Source organism: Cricetulus griseus (genome assembly GCF_003668045.3).
Source record: "Cricetulus griseus strain 17A/GY chromosome 1 unlocalized genomic scaffold, alternate assembly CriGri-PICRH-1.0 chr1_0, whole genome shotgun sequence".
Taxonomy (NCBI): Eukaryota; Metazoa; Chordata; class Mammalia; order Rodentia; family Cricetidae; genus Cricetulus; species Cricetulus griseus.
In genome coordinates this window covers 180,675,869-180,693,572 of record NW_023276806.1, presented here as the reverse complement: position 1 = coordinate 180,693,572, position 17,704 = coordinate 180,675,869, and positions in this window count along the sequence as shown.

Genomic DNA, 17,704 nt, shown 5'->3' with positions numbered 1-17,704 from the left:
TTCATAACTTCACATTTTTAGATTTTATAAATTGTCATGCACCATTTACTGGAAGGTTAATATAAAACAGAGGGCAAATTCTCATGTGTTTTGTGTACTCTGATGAAGATATTGTGCCTGAGATAGGAGGGACAGGTATATAAGCACCCTGCCACTCACTGCTTAAATCTTGGGGCACACTTGATCTGAGTCTTCCCTAATCTTTGAAGTGAAAATAATATTTAATGTCAATTTTATTATGTTTTTGTTTGATTGGACATTTCAGAATTTTTAAATATATACTGAAGTTTTATGGTGTCATTGATGGCAGTTTTTTTCTAATTATATTTTTAGTCTGTTACATATTGATGATTATCATAACACCACAATTTTCTTCATCCTCACTTCCTCTGTGATATTAACAGCAATACTGCTTCACAAGTTGCTAGAAACCATGCAGAATACCACACCAAAAAAAAAAAAAACCTCATTAATGTTACCACTAATCAACACATTTGCAATATAGAAACCCTGTTCTTTTTTTGGAATCAAGTACCACAAGACTTTACTACCTACAAAGGCTTCAAAATGTTGAGGAAAGACTGACCTCTTCTTAGGGTTTAACACAGAGATGGATGCTAAATGGAAGCCATTAATGATTTACCTTCCCCCAGTCTTGGGGTCTTTAACTGTTCTGCTAAATACACTCAGCCAGCCTGTGCTCTGGAAATGGAATAGCACAGAACAGCTTGCTTCTTAGGTTTATTCTCCGTCCAATGTAAGGCCATACTTTATAGCAGAATAATTCTCATCAAGATACTTCTGCTTGTACTATGTGTTTTCTCATCTAGGAGTTCTGATAGAAATTTTCAATGCTATTGATTCTTGCTACCACCCATTCATCCATTGTGCTGCCCATGGATCAAAGAGGAATTTGGACTTTCAGACTTATTATTGAATAAATGCATTTCAAAATTCTGTCACTGTCAGGTTGGTTATTAATGAGTATAGGTAAGACAAACAGAAAGGATTTTGTAGAGGATTTATCATTCTAGATGCCATTACAAATATTGGTTACATGAGGGAAGAGGTCATAATATCAGCTTCAATAAGAGTTTGAAGAAGTTGATTCCAAGCATCAAGGATGAGTTCAGGGAACAAAGGAAGTTAGTAAAGCAACTGACTTCAGATGTAGAAATGAAACAAATAAAAGTATTAATTGGAGTCTAAAGAGGTGATTGAATTCCTGCGAATGAAACTAATAGGTGAGGAATTGCTACTGATCAATGGGAAAAATAAATGACTGACTAATATAGAATCAAAATATGAGGAAGATGCTATCTATACACATTGTTGGGGTAACAAAGAATTTAGAATATTCCACAAATGTTGTAGCATTAGTGGCCAGCTTTGACTCTATATTTGAAAGTTTTGTTGTGTACAAAAATCCTATCAAGTGGTTTCATATGTCATGTGAAGGGAAACAACATTTGATGCTGTTATTTTCATTTTTGTCCCATTTTGAAAGATTGTCATAGATACTCTAACTTTCATCTCTTGTTGGGGGGCCAGCAACTACTTTCTGTTTGAATCTGAGGCCTGTACCATGAAAAGGAATGCACACCTGAGATTCTAAACATGGTGAAAAACAAAGGCCGGGAGTGACATAGTCCCTAGAATAAATGGTCATTTTGTAAAACTGTCTTCTAAATATTTTTCCTTATACCCATAGACTTGGGTTACTTCCACAGCAGTCAGAGGTTCCTTTTGCAGTTGACAGTGGTTATTAGGACTCAGAACTGGCCAAGGTGCTGAGAATGAGTGACCACAACTTCATATTGCAGAAAAATGAAACTCTCAAAATATATGTTTTCTTTAGAATAAGAAGTGATATTCTTCAAGGGCTTAAATTGTATGGCCTTTTCTTACCCCATACTGCCTATTTGGGTATGCACAGACTTCTCCAAATTAGAATATTGACATTTATTCAATAATGTGACAATATTGGAAAGAAAAGTCTCTTGTAAGATTGCTTGGTAGATAAAATTCTTGCTGTGCAAGCAGAAAAACCTGAATTTAGCTGCTTAGAACTCATGTAAAAAAACTAGACATTACTGCAATATGCCTTCCAATACATTACTGGATAGTGGGGACAGTGAAATCCTGGGAGTTCACTGTAAAGATTGTAAAAATATAAAAATAAATCTATCTCAAAAAATAAGGTGTGGGCCAGAGAGATGGTTCAATTGATAAAGCTGCTTATGTGCATACCTGAAGACCTGTGTTCAATTCCCACAACACATTTAAAGGTGGAAGGAAAGAATTGACTCCATAAAGCTGTCCTCTGACTTCTGAAACATGCTATCCATTCATTGCACATCTGAACTCATACATACATACACACACACACACACACACACACACACACACACACACACACCACAGACACAATCATAGTAAATAAATTTGAAAATAATAAGGTATAAAGCAATAGAGGAATCCAACAAATATTTGTCTATTACCTCCAGACTTATACTCACCATCATGTCAATATCCCTCATACGTATATGTCCCCATATACACAAACCAAAACATGAATAATAACATCTATGAGTTATTAGATAGCTCAAGATGGGCCTCATGAAAAAATGTCCAATATGTAGAAATTTCACAATATGTTATAGAAGATAAGTTTATACAACTTGTATGTAAAATTGAAGTAGAGCATGGACGAGATATAATAGAAAAGCATGCATTGTAAAATTCTCATGTAAAAACATTAAGAATAAGAATTTTTAAAGATATTCTTTTTGACATTAAAATTTATTTTCCTTGTTTCTTTTATATTTAAATTAGAAACAATCTACTTTTAAATGTCAGTCTCAGTTCCCTCTCTCTCCCCACCTCCCCTGCTCCCCACCAACCCCCTATCCCAACATTTCTGCTCACCAGGGATGGTGAGGCCTACCATGGGGAATCTTAAACTCTGTCATAACATTTGGAGCAGGGCCTAGACCCTCCCAAGTGTATCTAGGCTAAGAGAGCATTTCTCTATGAGGAGAGGGCTCCCAAAGTCCATTTGTGTACTAGAGGTAAATACAGAACCACTACCAGTGACCCCATAGATTGTCATGCCCTCCTCTGAGGGGGTCTGGAAAAGTCCTGTGCTGGTTGGTTTGCCAGCTATCAGTTTGGGGTCTATGAGCAATCCCTTGTTCACGTCAGCTTTTTATGTGGGGTTCATCAGCCTGGTCTTGACCCTTTTGCTCATCACTCCTCCCTCTCTGCAACTGCATTGCAGAGTTCAGTTCAGTGTTTAGCTGTGTGTGTCTGTTTCTGCTTCCATCAGCTACTGGATGAAGGCTCTAGGATGGCATATAAGGTAGTCATCTATCTCATTATAAGAGAAGGGTATTTAAGGTAGCCTCTCCACAATTGCTTAGATTGTTAGTTGTGGTAACCATTGTAGATCTCTGGACATTTCTCTAGAATTCTCTTTAAATGTATAATGGCTTCATCTATTATGGTGTCTCTTTTCTTGCTCTCAGTTATTTGTCACCTGACTATAACTTCCTGCTCCTTCATGTCCTCCTCTCCCCTCCATTTTCTCCCCTTCTATTACTTCTAAATCCATCTTCTATCCCCCATGCGCCCAATTTGCTCAGGAGGTCTTGTCCTTTTCCACTTCTCCTGGGGACGATGTATGTCACTCTTAGGCTTCTCCTTATTTCCTGGCTTCTCTGGCAGTGTGGATTGTAAGCTGGTAATAATTTTCTCTATGTCTAAAATCCATATATCAGTGAGTAAATGCCATTTTTGTCTTTTTGTGACTGGGTTACCTCACAAAGGATAGTTTCCTCTAGTTTCATCCATTTGCCTCTGAATTTCAAGATTCCATTGTTTTTTTTTCCTCCTGAGTAGTACACCATTGTGTAAATATACCACATTTTCTTCATGATTCTTCAGTTGAGGGGCATCTAGGTTGCTTTCAGGTTCTGGATATTACAAATAATACTGTACATGGTTGAACAGATGTCTTTGTTGTATGAATGTGCATCATTTGGGTATATGCCTAAGAGTGGAATTGCTGGATCTTGTGGTAGATTGATTCTCATTTTCCTGAAGAACTGCCATACTGATTTCCAAATTGGCTGTATAAATTGGCACTCCCTTTCTCCCCTTTCTCCACATCCTCTCCAGCATAAATTGTCTTTGGTGTTTTTGAGTTTAGCCATTCTGACAGGAGTAAGAAGATATCTCAGAATTGTTTTGATTTGCATTTCCCTGATGCCTAAGATGGTGAGCATTTTCTTATTTGTCTTTCAGGCATTTTAGACTCCTCTATTGAGAATTGTCTATTTAGTTCTGTATCCCACTTTTTAATTTGATTAGTTGGTGTTTTCGAGACTAGCTTCTTGAGTTCTTTGTATATTTTGAATATCAGCCCTCTGTCACATGTGGGGTTGGTGAATATCTTTTCCCATTCTGTTGGCTGCCTTTTTGTCTTGTTGATAGTGTCCTTTGCCTTACAAAAGCTTCTCAGTTACAGGAGGTCCCACTTATTAATTGTAGATCTCAGTGTCTGTGCTATTGGTGTTATGTTCAGGAAGCTGTCTCCTCTACCAATTTGTTTGAGGGTATCACCTACATTCTCTTCTAAGATGTTCAGTGTGGCTGGATTCATGTTGAGATCTTTGATCCATTTGGACTTAAGTTTTTTGCATGGAGATAGATATGGATCTATCTGCAGTCTTCCACACACCAGCATCCAGTTATTGAAGATGTTTACATTTAGCATCTTTGTCAAAGATAAGGTCTTCATAGGGGTGTGGGTTAATATCAGGGTTTTCAATTTGTTCCATTTGTTTACCTGTCTATTTTTGTGCCAATACCAAGCTGTTTTCAGGACTAATGCTCTATAATAGAGCTTGAAGTCAGGGATAGTGATGCCTCCAGAAGTTCCTTTATTATACAGGGTTGTTTTGGCTATCCTGGGTCTTTTGTTTCTCCATATAAAGTTGAAAATGGTTCTTTCTAGGTCTGTGAAGAATTGTGTTGGGATTTTGATGGGGATTGCATTGAATCTGTAGATTGCTTTAGGCAAAATTGCCATTTTTACTATGTTGATCCTACCTATCCAAGAACATGGGAGATCCTTCCATTTTCTGGTATCTTCTTTAATTTCCTTCTATAAAGACTCAAATTTCTTATGATGCGGCTCTTTTACCTTTTTGATTAGCATTACCCCAAGGAATTTTATGTTGTTTGTGGAAATTGTAAAGGGTGATGTTTCTCTGAGTTCTTTTTCCACCAATGTGTCATCAGTGTATAGTAGGGCTACTGATTTTTTTTAGTTAATCTTGTATCCTGCCACTTTGATGAAAGTGTTTATCAGCTCCTGGAGTTTTCTAGTAGAGTTTTTCAGGTCACTTATGTAAACTATCATATCATCTGCAAACAAATAAATATTTTTACTTCTTCCTTTCCAATTTTTAATCCCCTGGATGTACTTTTGTTGTCTTATTGCTCTAGCTAGAACTTCAATTACAATATTTAAGAGGTTTGGAGAGAGAGGACAGACTTGTCTTGTTCCTGATTTTAGAGGAAACATGTTGAATTTCTCTCCATTTAGTTTGATCTTGGCTGTTGGCTTGCCATATATTATTTTTATTATGTTTAGGTATGTTTCTGTTATCTGTGATCTCTCCAAGACCTTTATCATGAAGGGATGTTGTATTTTGTCAAAGGATTTTTCAGCATCTAGTGAGATGATAATGTGGATTTTCTTTCTCATTCTGTTTATATGGTGGATTACATTGATGGATTTTGATATGTTGAACCATCCTTGCATCCCTGGGATGAATCCTACTTGATCATGGTGAATGATTTCTCTGATGTGTTCATTGATTTAATTTGCCAGTATTTTATTATTTTTGCTTCAATGCTCATGTGGGATAATGGTCTATAGTTATCTTTCTTAGTTGTGTCTTTGTGTGGTTTGGGTATGAAGGTTATTGAAGCCTCATAAAAAGAGTTTGGCGATGACCCTTCTGCCTCTGCTGTGTGGAATACTTTGAGGAGAATTGGTATTAGCTGTTCTTTGTATTTATGGTATAACTCTGCACTGAAGCCACCTGACATTGGGCTTTTGGGTGGGATATTTTTGATGACTGCTTCTGTTTCATTAGGGATTATAGGTGTATTTAAGTTGCTTATCTGTTCTTGATTTAATTTCCTCTAGATTTTCAAATTTTGAGGAATACTGGTTTTCAAAGTATGACTTGAGGATTCTCTGGATTTCTTCAATTTCTGTTGCTACATCTTCCTTTTATTTCTGATTTTATTAATTTTCATATTCACTCTCTGCCATTTTGTAAGTTTGGATAAAGGTTTGTCTATCTTTTTTATGTTCTCGAAGAACCAACTTTTTGTTAAATTGATTCTTTGTATTGTTTTCTTAGTTTCTATTTTATTGATTTCAGCCCTCAATTTGATTATTTCCTGGCAACTACTCCTCCAGTGTGCATTGGCTTCTTTGTGTTCTAGAGCTTTCAATTGTGCTTTTAATTCTCTAGTGTGACTATTCTCTAGTTTCTTCATGTGGGCACTTAGTGCTATGAACTTTCCTCTTAACACTGCTTTCAAAGTGTCTCATAAGTTTGTTTATGTTGTGTCATCATTCTCATTGAATTCTAGGAAATCTTTAATTTCATTTTTTTTATTTCTTCCTTGATCCAGGTATGGTGCAATTGGTCATTATTCAATTTCCATGAATTTGTAGGTTTTCTGCAATTTGTGTTGTTGAATTGTAAGTTTAAACAAAGACCCCTCACCACATAATAATCAAAACCCCAAACATATAGAATAAAGAAAGAATATTAAGAGCAACTAAGTAACTATTTTCTATAAAATTATATTTAAAGGAGAAGAGAAATAAGAAAACAATCATTTTTCAGGAAGAATTATGGCAAGCTTTTAATTTACGCTTTCTCAAATAAAATTTATAACAGTTCTGAATGATTATAAAGTGGCCACAATTTTATAAATAACCTACTTTAATGTGTTATTTAATTAAGTGGAAGCAATGGGCAATATTTGTAATTATTTTGGAAGTATAACAAAAGATTATTCATGATTTCCTTTTATATAATTACTGAATATATTCACATAATTTAATTAGTTAACTGAGGAGCAATGAGGAGAGCAGAATCTAACATATTAAAATAGCAGAGGTAGGAGAGAAAGGGAAAGAGACAGAGAGAAAGAGAAAGAGATTTGTTGAGGCTGAATTGCCTGCCAGACATAGGAAATATTTCAAAATCTATTTCCAATTCCACATCTCAGCCTATATTCTTAAAAAATGGTCATGAGTATAGTATTTTTGTTGATGTAGCAATGCAGAGAGAAGAAAACCCATCAGAAAACTGGAAAAGCAGATGTGCCTGCCAACCAGTGTCCATATTTCAAGAGAGCTCTATACAATCCACCTCACCAGGTTGTTGTAGGCATTGCTGAAGACATTTGCCATTCACAAAGAGTAAGAGCATGGCTGTGATTCTTGAAGAGTTTCCATTTTCTTCCAAATGTTTTTCTTAGAAGGATACCATTTATCACTTTGACTCTCACATTAAAAACAGACATCCCTATAGTCCAAATATACATTTTGGAGACTAAATAATAGAAATGTATACTTGCTTCAAGATGCTAAATTTTGACAAGTGAAGTGTATCTAAATTATATTATAATCCTTACAAAAATGTTCCTATTGTAGTAAAAATTCTAAAGGCATAAGACTTAGCAATTTAGGGTTCTGCAAATATTTTCTTTTATTTACTGTTAAGTCAAGAAACAATTATCACTGATTTGGAAATAGTATTCAGTGTCTCATGACCAAACCATGTGGTAACTCAGTGGAGGCTGAGAAAATTAGTTTTAGATTCCAAATGTAATTTACAGGATTTTGAGAGAAACATATGAATTACACAGAAAAAAAAAAGATGAATGGCCACAAACATTACCAATAGAATCAAGTTAGCAACATTAACAAATTAAATCAATAACTACTTCTTTGGCACTGCAACTTTCCTCAAATTTTATCCAATAGTATCCAAAACAGCTTTGACATAGTAAACGTTTCTTTACAGGAAAAAAAAAATGAGGAAATCTCTTTTACTATTACGAAAATACACTTTTGAAAATTATGTTTTCTTTTTTTCATCAAAACCATCTATAGAACTCCTGTATGGTCACATAAGTGTCACTAATGAAGATTTAGTTCATCTGCCATGCCCTGACTTATGCCTCCTACAACAACTGAGAGGGCTCTGCACCTTGCGTGTACAAGAATGTGGAGCTAACACTAGAGGTGTGAGTCTGAATGAGCAGACCAAAGGCCTGAGAGCAGAACTGCCCTGCTCCTTGCTGCAGCCCGTGATGCATGGGCTGGCCACGGCACTGAAGCAAGTTAGCACATAGGGATGCCGGTGGGCAATGTGGGAAAGCAGGTGGGCTGACTAACCCAGCTGACATCCAGGCCCAACATCCACCTCATCTATGAACAGTTAGAGCAGGAGACAGGTAGTGAACATAAAGGTCCATAATTGCAGGATCTCCAAGACACGCAACAAAGGCCGAGAAGTCCAGTGCCCATTGTCAGTGGTGTGATAGAGGACACAGGCCTCGAACCGGACTGATGATTCATGGCAATGAACACTTGAAAAATGGAAGGGAAACTGGAAGACACACCACAGCTTCCATGATGAAATTCTTCCTTCTTTTTCTTTGGTTTTCCTTCTCTCTTGTTTTGCTTTGTTGCTCTGTTTTGGGTTTGGCTTTTTCTTTTAAGTTTTGTTTGGTTTTGGGGAGAGGTTGCAAGGTTGGAGCACACATGGGGCTGAGGGTGAGATGGATGAGATGGACTGAATCGGGATGCAAGACATGAAAACCACACATGCAGAAACGCACACACACACACACACACACACACACACACACACACACACACACACACACACACACACACACACACACACACACACACACACACACACACACACACACACACACACACACAACACACACACACACAACACACACACACACACACACACACACACACACACACAGTAAAAGTTAATTTAAAAAAAAAAAAAGACCTGTTCAATGCTTGTCTGTAATAACTCAGGAAGCAGGGAATTCTCTTTCAGTCTCATGTTAGTCTAGGCTGCAAAGATTACCATGGGGGGGGGCAGAAATCCATTCCACAAAATTAAGAAAAATTAGCAAAGCAAATCATCGTGCAATAAGCATTATATATTAACTTAATACCAAAATAATCTTTGCTCTGAAACAATGTATGTAAACTATCAACGAATTAGATATTTCTGTCTTGTCTGTCAAGGCAGCTATTTATCCATCCTCCAGCTCCTTGAACAATGCTTACTTAAATTTGGAAAAATAGTCATGAAAATGTGAATATATCACATTTATATGTATAGGTACCTCTCCATTGTGCCTGTCCCACACCAATTAACAAAGGAATTGTAAACTAAAAACAATAACCAGAGATCAGCTTCAGAAAGATTAATTTTGGTGGATCCTCAGATGCATATGACAATGGGAAAAAGTTCAACTATCCTACAAATTCACCATTTTGGTCATAATTATGTACTTGTGCACAACTTATTATGTTTAGATGAAAATATCAGAATATAAAAGTATTGCCTTTGGGCTTTCTTAATAATACCCACAATTCTAAAAATGAATTTCAGGCAAGGAAATGAGCTAATTTCAGATCACAAGTACTTAAGCAGAGGCAAATGAAATGTAAGTGATTTGTCTGAGTGGATATGAGGCAAAACTCAGGCCATGCATCCTTACTTAAAGCAACACTTCTTCCTTGGACAATTGAACATTTCACTAAGCCTAGGAAACTTGGGCATTATAAAGAAAATTATTTGTTTAGTTAGAAAGATTAATATGGCTTTAAAGAAAAATAATAGATTCAGAATTTGAATTTGTTTTTGTCTACAAAAGTCTTAAATCCTTTATAAGCCCTGAGTTGTTAGCTTGTGGTTAAATAAAACATAATTATCTGATATATCTTTGTACTGTGGTCTGAGTTTTCCTGTAGCAAATCCAACAACCTGAGCCTAACTAGCACATTCTCTGGCTTTCCCCCACTAGAAGTAATTACAAGAAATTGAGCCAGCCTTTCTGTCCTGGGGCAGATTTTTCTAAGAGCTGTTTCAGTTTGCTAGATAAGGAAAAAGCTAAAGCTTCTTTGGCATTTTTACAGGTTGAAAGCCACTAGACAAGATGCAGTTTTTTTTCAAGCAGAATGAAAACACTGTATTGTTTTTCTGTTCTCATGTCTATTTTTGTTACAGCCATCAATCTGTTAATAGGTCAATTGCTGGTGTCTACTTTCCAAGACAATGACATGCAGACACTGTAGATAGTTGGTCTTGGAGTTGGAGTGGTAAATCCCACCAGTACCAAGCCTGTAACTTCATATTACTAAGTGGTATGTTACTTCTAAGCCATAATGCTAAGGAAAGGCTAGAAAAAAACAACATAAAGTGAAAATCACCATCCTCAATCTTAAAGATGGAAATAGAAACTAGATTGACAACAGAATGGATCATAGTGCAGAATCTCTGCAAGCTTTATGAGCACGAAGATGGAGAATCACATTGCAAGTACAATCTCCACTGTGAAGAGTTGCTTCATGGCCAGTTCTCCAATTCTACAGGTGTAAGAATAATCAGGCTATAGATAAAAGGTTTATATTCCCAATTGAAAGATTATGTGTATCTGTCTAGCTGGCAGATATCAACTGGACAGGACTGCCCAAGCAGCACATTAGAAAATCAATGGATGGAGGGAATGACCTCTCTGCTGACTTTCAGACTTGCTTATTAACTACAAAATCACTGCAAAAACAAGTAAAAGGAAATTTAATTATAAGTAAATGATGGTGGTTGGGAAAGGGAGTCAGTATCCTAACTGAACCAATGCTGATTTTATTTGTTATTCTCTTTTGAGTCTTGGTAATTAATTACTTCATTTTATGTTTGTAAAATTTCAAAAAAACCAGGTGGCCTATTATTCTTTGTGACATAAAAATCAAGAATTGGTGGGATTTTTTTCTCCTTTTATAGATTTGGCTAATAGTTTTAGACAAATTGTTAAAAACTTTAAAGACCTGGGTTATATTTAGGATAATATTGACAAGAACTATGTAATCTTGGTAGAATAACTTTATTTTTCTTGACTGTTTATACCACAGGGTTTTCTGAGACTATATTTTTCAGCATCACACAAGGTGATATTTGAATGGCATTTCAGTCATCAAATCTGTTTTGTTTCTGGAGTATCATTCATAATCTACAGTTACTTGCATGGGAATAATGCATAATGGTAAATTAAGTTCAGGAGAAAATAAAAGCAAACAGAGGTTTCCTTTTTTCTCCTTATTTCAATGTTTTCATTGTTTAGCTTGAAAAGTATTATACTTCCTAGTAACATTGTCAAATCCACATGATTTTGGTGAAAATTTTGTTGATTTTTGTGTAGTATTGAGTAATACAGTAAGTAATAAGACTCAAGAGACTATAATGAGCATTCATTTTTTAAAAAAATATTTTTATTGACAATGTTTCAAGCCAATGCCCTATGAACTAATAATTTCTTTCCTTTATTTATGATATTATAATATACTTACATCATTTCTGAGTTCCCTTTCCTCTTTCCAAGCTTTTTCACATTATCCTAATTGCTCTCTTTCAAATTCATGAACTCATTTTCAGTTGTTAGTTGTATATATGTATAAGTATATTGTGATTCTGTCAACATTAATTCTGGGCTGTCAACTTTAATACATGTGGGATTAATTAAAGCACAAGTGATTGAGTATACCTAGAATGCATTTTTCTTGATTGAATAGTCTAAAGTAAGAAGAACCACCTTAAATCAATACATTTTGAGCAAGAAATAATCAACCTTAAATCTGTTCCATGCCTCCTTATGCTAGCCTATATAAAGGAAATGGAAGAAGGAAGCACTTGCTCTTTACTTGCTTTGACCTCACTCTCATTGACAAGTTTGTTCCTTCACTGGCATTAGAGCCTACTCCTTTGGGATCTGCCACTGAACACTGAACTGGATCCTCCCATTCTTCATTTTAAAGACCACCATTGTTGAAAGAATTGGTAAATCTCATTTTTATACTTTAAGATTCATTCTACCTGTTCTATTTCTCTAAAGGGCACTGATTAATACATACATATTTTTAATATAACCTGCTTAGTTTTTATATCACTCATATGTAGGTTTTAGTGGCTGACCACTTGATATTGAATCACCAATTGGTATGCTCTTTACTAATGAAAACTATGTCTTCCACTCTCAGAGTTCTTTAGCTAGCTGTAGCTCTTTGTGTAGAGTTGAGGCCTCTTGGGATTCTCACCCTTCAACTTTGGTATGTCTATTGGTGAAATCCTTGTTAAGATTATATTAAGGCAGTCATGTTGGCAAGAATTTATGGATGTAACTTCTGACATTACTAGGAGACACAATATCATAGCAAGATCCCTGAACCTCTGGCTCTTAAAAATCTTTCTGTCCACTTTTCTGCAATGTTCTGAGTCTTAATTACAGACAAGGTTTCTAGATGTATCAATTGAGCCTAGGGACTAGAAACTCTGTATTTTGATTGGCTGTGGCTTTAGGTAATGGTATCTACTGATTGCAAAATGAAGCTCCCTTTATAAAGAATGAAGCCCACACTTACCTGTTGTTTTAAGGACAAAATTTTGGATCGTTGTTAAGGATTTTTTGTTGTTGTTGTTTAATAAAATGATAATTCTCCTCCAAAATTCATGACTTCAGTAGCACTGAATAGTTGGCTAGGTTTCTCGAACCAGACATGTTGCCTCTCACTCAGTGTGTTTTAAGTCCAATTAAAGACCTGTAGGTTACCATCAGGGTGTGTGTGCCAACAGCCCACCTCTAGGGTTGTGATGTCTTGCTGATCACTGAAGTTCTATGTGTATGGGTGTTTTGCTTGCACTTATGTATTTCATCACTTGAGTGAGTGCCCAAGAATTCAAGGAGAGGGCATTGAGTCTTCTAGAGCTGGAGTTATAGATGGTCGTTAGCCACCATGTTTGTGCTGGAAATTCCAGCTGGGTTCTATGGAAGAGTGACCTTTACCACTGAGCTATTTCTTCAGCCCCTCCTTTGTATCTCATATTATTTAAATCAAGTATTCTAATAGGCAATCCATCTCCCTGGAAACCCAAACAAACATCTTTCTGTGCTTACTTAGTGATATCATATTATTTGTCCCTTGTTAGTGACAAGTACTTATAAGAGTCCAATTCCTAACATTATAATGAAATTTTCATTGATAAATATGGAAGTTAAGTTCATTTTCCCTCTGTTTACCAAAATTCAGAATACTTTCTGGCTTTGTAATGGAAGACTAATGAATTTATGGAGGCTTTTATTTTCCTAAATTTGTAAAATTTTTGGCATCCAAATGATAATAAACAGTTGGATTGAAATGATTTCCTGGCTACATTGGTTGAAAATCATTTTGATTAGACAGTTTTTACTTTAGGGGTAAAATGACAATGATCCTAATAATTCGGTGGGTTTTTGTAAAATGCCAGGGTTTGTTTTCTATTGTTAAGAGGTAAGGACAGAAATGTCTTTCAGTGGAACATGGGACTGGGGTGTTGAAGACTGTTTACAATAGCATGGCTTGTTCTAAGGTAGGAACCCTCTCCATATTCTAAAGTAGCCTTATCAGGAACAATTCTGGATTAACACTACCATCTCCATCTCATCTCTGTTAACATCTTTTTGTGATGATGCATGTGTAGTATTATTACTCTATTTTCAATATCAGACATTAGTATGTCTATACCATGTCTAGCCTCAGCCCATGCCCATAACCAAAATTCATGGCTTCTTCCTTAATTGCTATTGTTGTATGTGTTTCCAGACTCACACATACAGTACGTGTATCCCTACTGAATCTACTCTGTTGGCTCATATATACATGTTTAAAGATAAACATTTGTGATTTGACATTCTATCCAGGATCTCTTTCTGGTAGCAAACTAATTATACTCCAATCAGTAGCCTGATCACCTGTACATCTTTATCTAGATGTGGGACCAAGTGTAATTTCCACTGTCCACACTGGAATGTCAAATATTGTCATTATGCCAGTCCTGTTCAGGCAACCACATTTTATTATACTCATCTATTTAAATATAATCTGCCTAATTTATTATTTTCCACTCTTGATAATTAAACCAGAAAACTTATATTTGAAGACATTATAAACTTAACATATTAGACATACAAACATACACTTTTTAATAAAAATTCCATAGTATTTAAGATCACTTTAAAAGACAAAGTGATTTATTAGTGTTAACATTAGATCTATTCTTATTAGCATGTAAAAAGCAAAAAGGTGCACCACAGTCATACATACCTTGCTCTTATTAATCCATCTCCCCAATGCCAACTTCTATATTCCTGCTCCTCTCTTGCTGGATTCCTTGCTCTTCCAAGATCCCAAGAAACCCTTCTGTTTTTCTGTTAAATACATTTATATTACTTTCTCTTTCCCTCTGCCATTCCAACAACCATTACCATCTACTCTTTACTGAAAAGTGTCTCCTCTCTAGCTTTATCACACACACACACACACACACACACACACACACACACACACACACACACACACACACACACAGAGAGAAGAGAGAGAGAGAGAGAGAGAGAGAGAGAGAGAGAGAGAGAGAGTCTCACACAGTCTCACACACTCATGGTCTCACAAACAGTCTCTCTCTCTCTCTTTCCCTCCCTCCTCCCCTCACTCCCTCCCTCCTTCCCTCCCTCCTTCCCTTCCTCACTCCCCCCCACACACACACCAAAAAAACACACTTTAATTGTCTTCACATCTGAGAATTTTACTGTGATATGTAGCAATTTTTTCTTCTTATTCATCTGTGGAAGGTCATCTAGGCTGACTCAGTTTCTTAACTATTATCAACTGTGTGAGAATAAAAATAGATGTGCAAGGATCTCTTTGCATTTTGTCTTAGGTTGCTTTGGAGGAATACCCAGGAGTGGGATAGGTGGGTTGCATGGTAATTCTATTTGTAGTTATTTTGGAGAAATACTCTTTCTGATTGATATAGTGACTGCAGTTTTACAGCCCCATCTGCAGTATATAAGGGTTGCTCTCTCCTCACATCATTTCTGCCACATCATCATCATTTTTTCTTGATGATAGTCATTCTGAGAAGGTGATCATGCTCTTAAAGGAAATTCAGTTATTTCCCTGATGCCTAAGTAAGGTGAACATTTCAAATACACATTGGCTTTTTCTAATTCTTATTTCAAATATTATCTGTTGACTTCATTATTGATTGAATTTATGAAGTTTATTATATTTATGCTGGTGATTCTTTATGTGTTCTATATATTTCCTTCGCTATTGGAGTTCTGAGGAGAGTATTTTTCCTGTGCCTTTATCTTGAGATGTATGTTTTCACCAGAAAATTTGTAGTTTCACAGATTGCTTAAGGTAATTTGGGCATGACTTTTCTGCAGGATGGGAGAATTTGATCCAGTTTTATCTTCCTTCATGTAGATATCCAGCTTTCCTTGTTCTTATGCTAATTTTGTTTTTGTTCCTATCTAGTATAATTTGAGATTAGTCATTGTAATATCTATTGGAATTGCTATTTATATTTGGAATTACTTTATGATCTTTTATTTTTCATTTGAATTGTAATACTGTTATTTTTTCCATCTTTGTGGGAAAATGTAGTTGGAATTTTGATGGTGATTACTTTCTGTGGGATACTTTTAGTAATATCTATGATTACAATATTAATTCTGATAATTAATGAACATGAAAAGTTTTTCCATCTTTTAGTATCTTCTTCAGTTTCTCCAGTTTCTGAAAACTTTCATCTTGGAAATCTTTATCTCTGTTGTTCAGTTTATTTCACTGTTCTTTTTTAAACTTTATTTTGTACTTTAGAAAGTTTATTAAATAGTGGGAATTACAAAATTTCACTAGCTTATATACAGTATTTAAAGATGTATTTTTCCAAGATTTTTTGATATTCCCACAAAGAAACAGGCATCTGACTTCAGTTCCAATGTAGTCTTTCTTAGTATTAATTCTGAGTGTCAGAAATTGCTAATTCTTCATAACAATGTCAATCCTAGACATATGCAATGCCTCATGGAGGGAGATATCATATAGTACAAGATGTTTATATGGTACTTTAAGTTCTATGGTAAATTTGAAGTTTTGTATTCCAATTTGTGGACTAAGTATAGACTTGGAGAGGCGTGTGTGTGTGTGTGTGTGTGTGTTGAGATGTTTCTTCAAAGTTAACAATTTAGTGCTTGAATTTAAAATAGTTTTACTTAGAGGTGTATATGATAGGGTGTGGGGACATTAATATCTACTTAACAGCTTTTCCTAAGTTCTTATATTGAAAGTTAAATTTTTATATAATTCTTGGTAGTTAAAATATATTTTGAAAGGCATTTTATTCTATTTCATTGTCTGAAAATTCATTATTGGCTTCAGAAACATTGTTGGTTTGTTGTGCTGAGTTTATATTCTGCTACTTTATGAAATTGAAAGAGATTATAAGATGTAATAATTTTCTGGTGGACTTATTAGCATCTTTTAGGCATAGGATTTTATAATGTCCAAATAGTTATATTTTGAATTCTAGCTTTCCAATTTTTATTTATTATATTCATTTTCTTGTCCTATTGCTCTAGCTAAGACTTTTTGTACTACATCAAACAACCAGGGAGAGAGAGGTTGGTCATTGTCTTGTGTCAGATTTTTGTGGAATTTTTCTGGTTTTCCTATATTAAGTATAATGTTAACTTTAGCTCTCTTGTATGTGGACTACGTATGTATGTATGTATGTATGTATGTATGTATGTATGTATAAAAATTACATCTTAATGTTATTACAGTCACCTATTTCGTTACTTTGGTTTTAGATCCTGGCAGATATTGAGCTTGTATAGGTTCCAAAACAGGTACTAATAATTATGTGAAAAAGGAAAGAATGGGAAGATAAAAGGGAGAGAAAAATATGAAAGAAAGCAAAAGAATGTTAGATTCATGAGAAATAAAAAAAATGTTTTTTATTTATTTTTTTCATTATTATTGAAATAATGAGAAAAAAACAGAAAGAAAAGCCATGAAATCCCTGCTAGGAAAGACAGAAATATAAATAATAGGAAAATAAATAAAAGAGTTAGTAAATAAGGATGAGAAATAAAATTTGGATAGCAAACACTGTATCATTAGTGAGTGCTTCTATCTAGTAGAGATGGCTGTTTCTTATATCCTATCATTGGTTTTTAGTACCTTCATTTGCTGTTTGTGTCCTTGTGCTTTTGTTTGTTTGTTTGATGATTTTTTTTCACTTTGTAGCCAATTCTGCATGTTTTGGCATGTTAAATCAGTGTATCCTTCCTGCTGAGGTAAGTTGCTATTGGCGACTCCCCCTCTCAGGGGAATTCCAGTCTGAGTAGCTTCAGATCATCACATCCTTTTCTGCTTACTAGATAAACTTGTTGCACTCCCTGGGACCAACCAAATATTTGAGCAAGTATGGGAGGCACTGCAAGTTCATGTTTATATTTCAGGCTA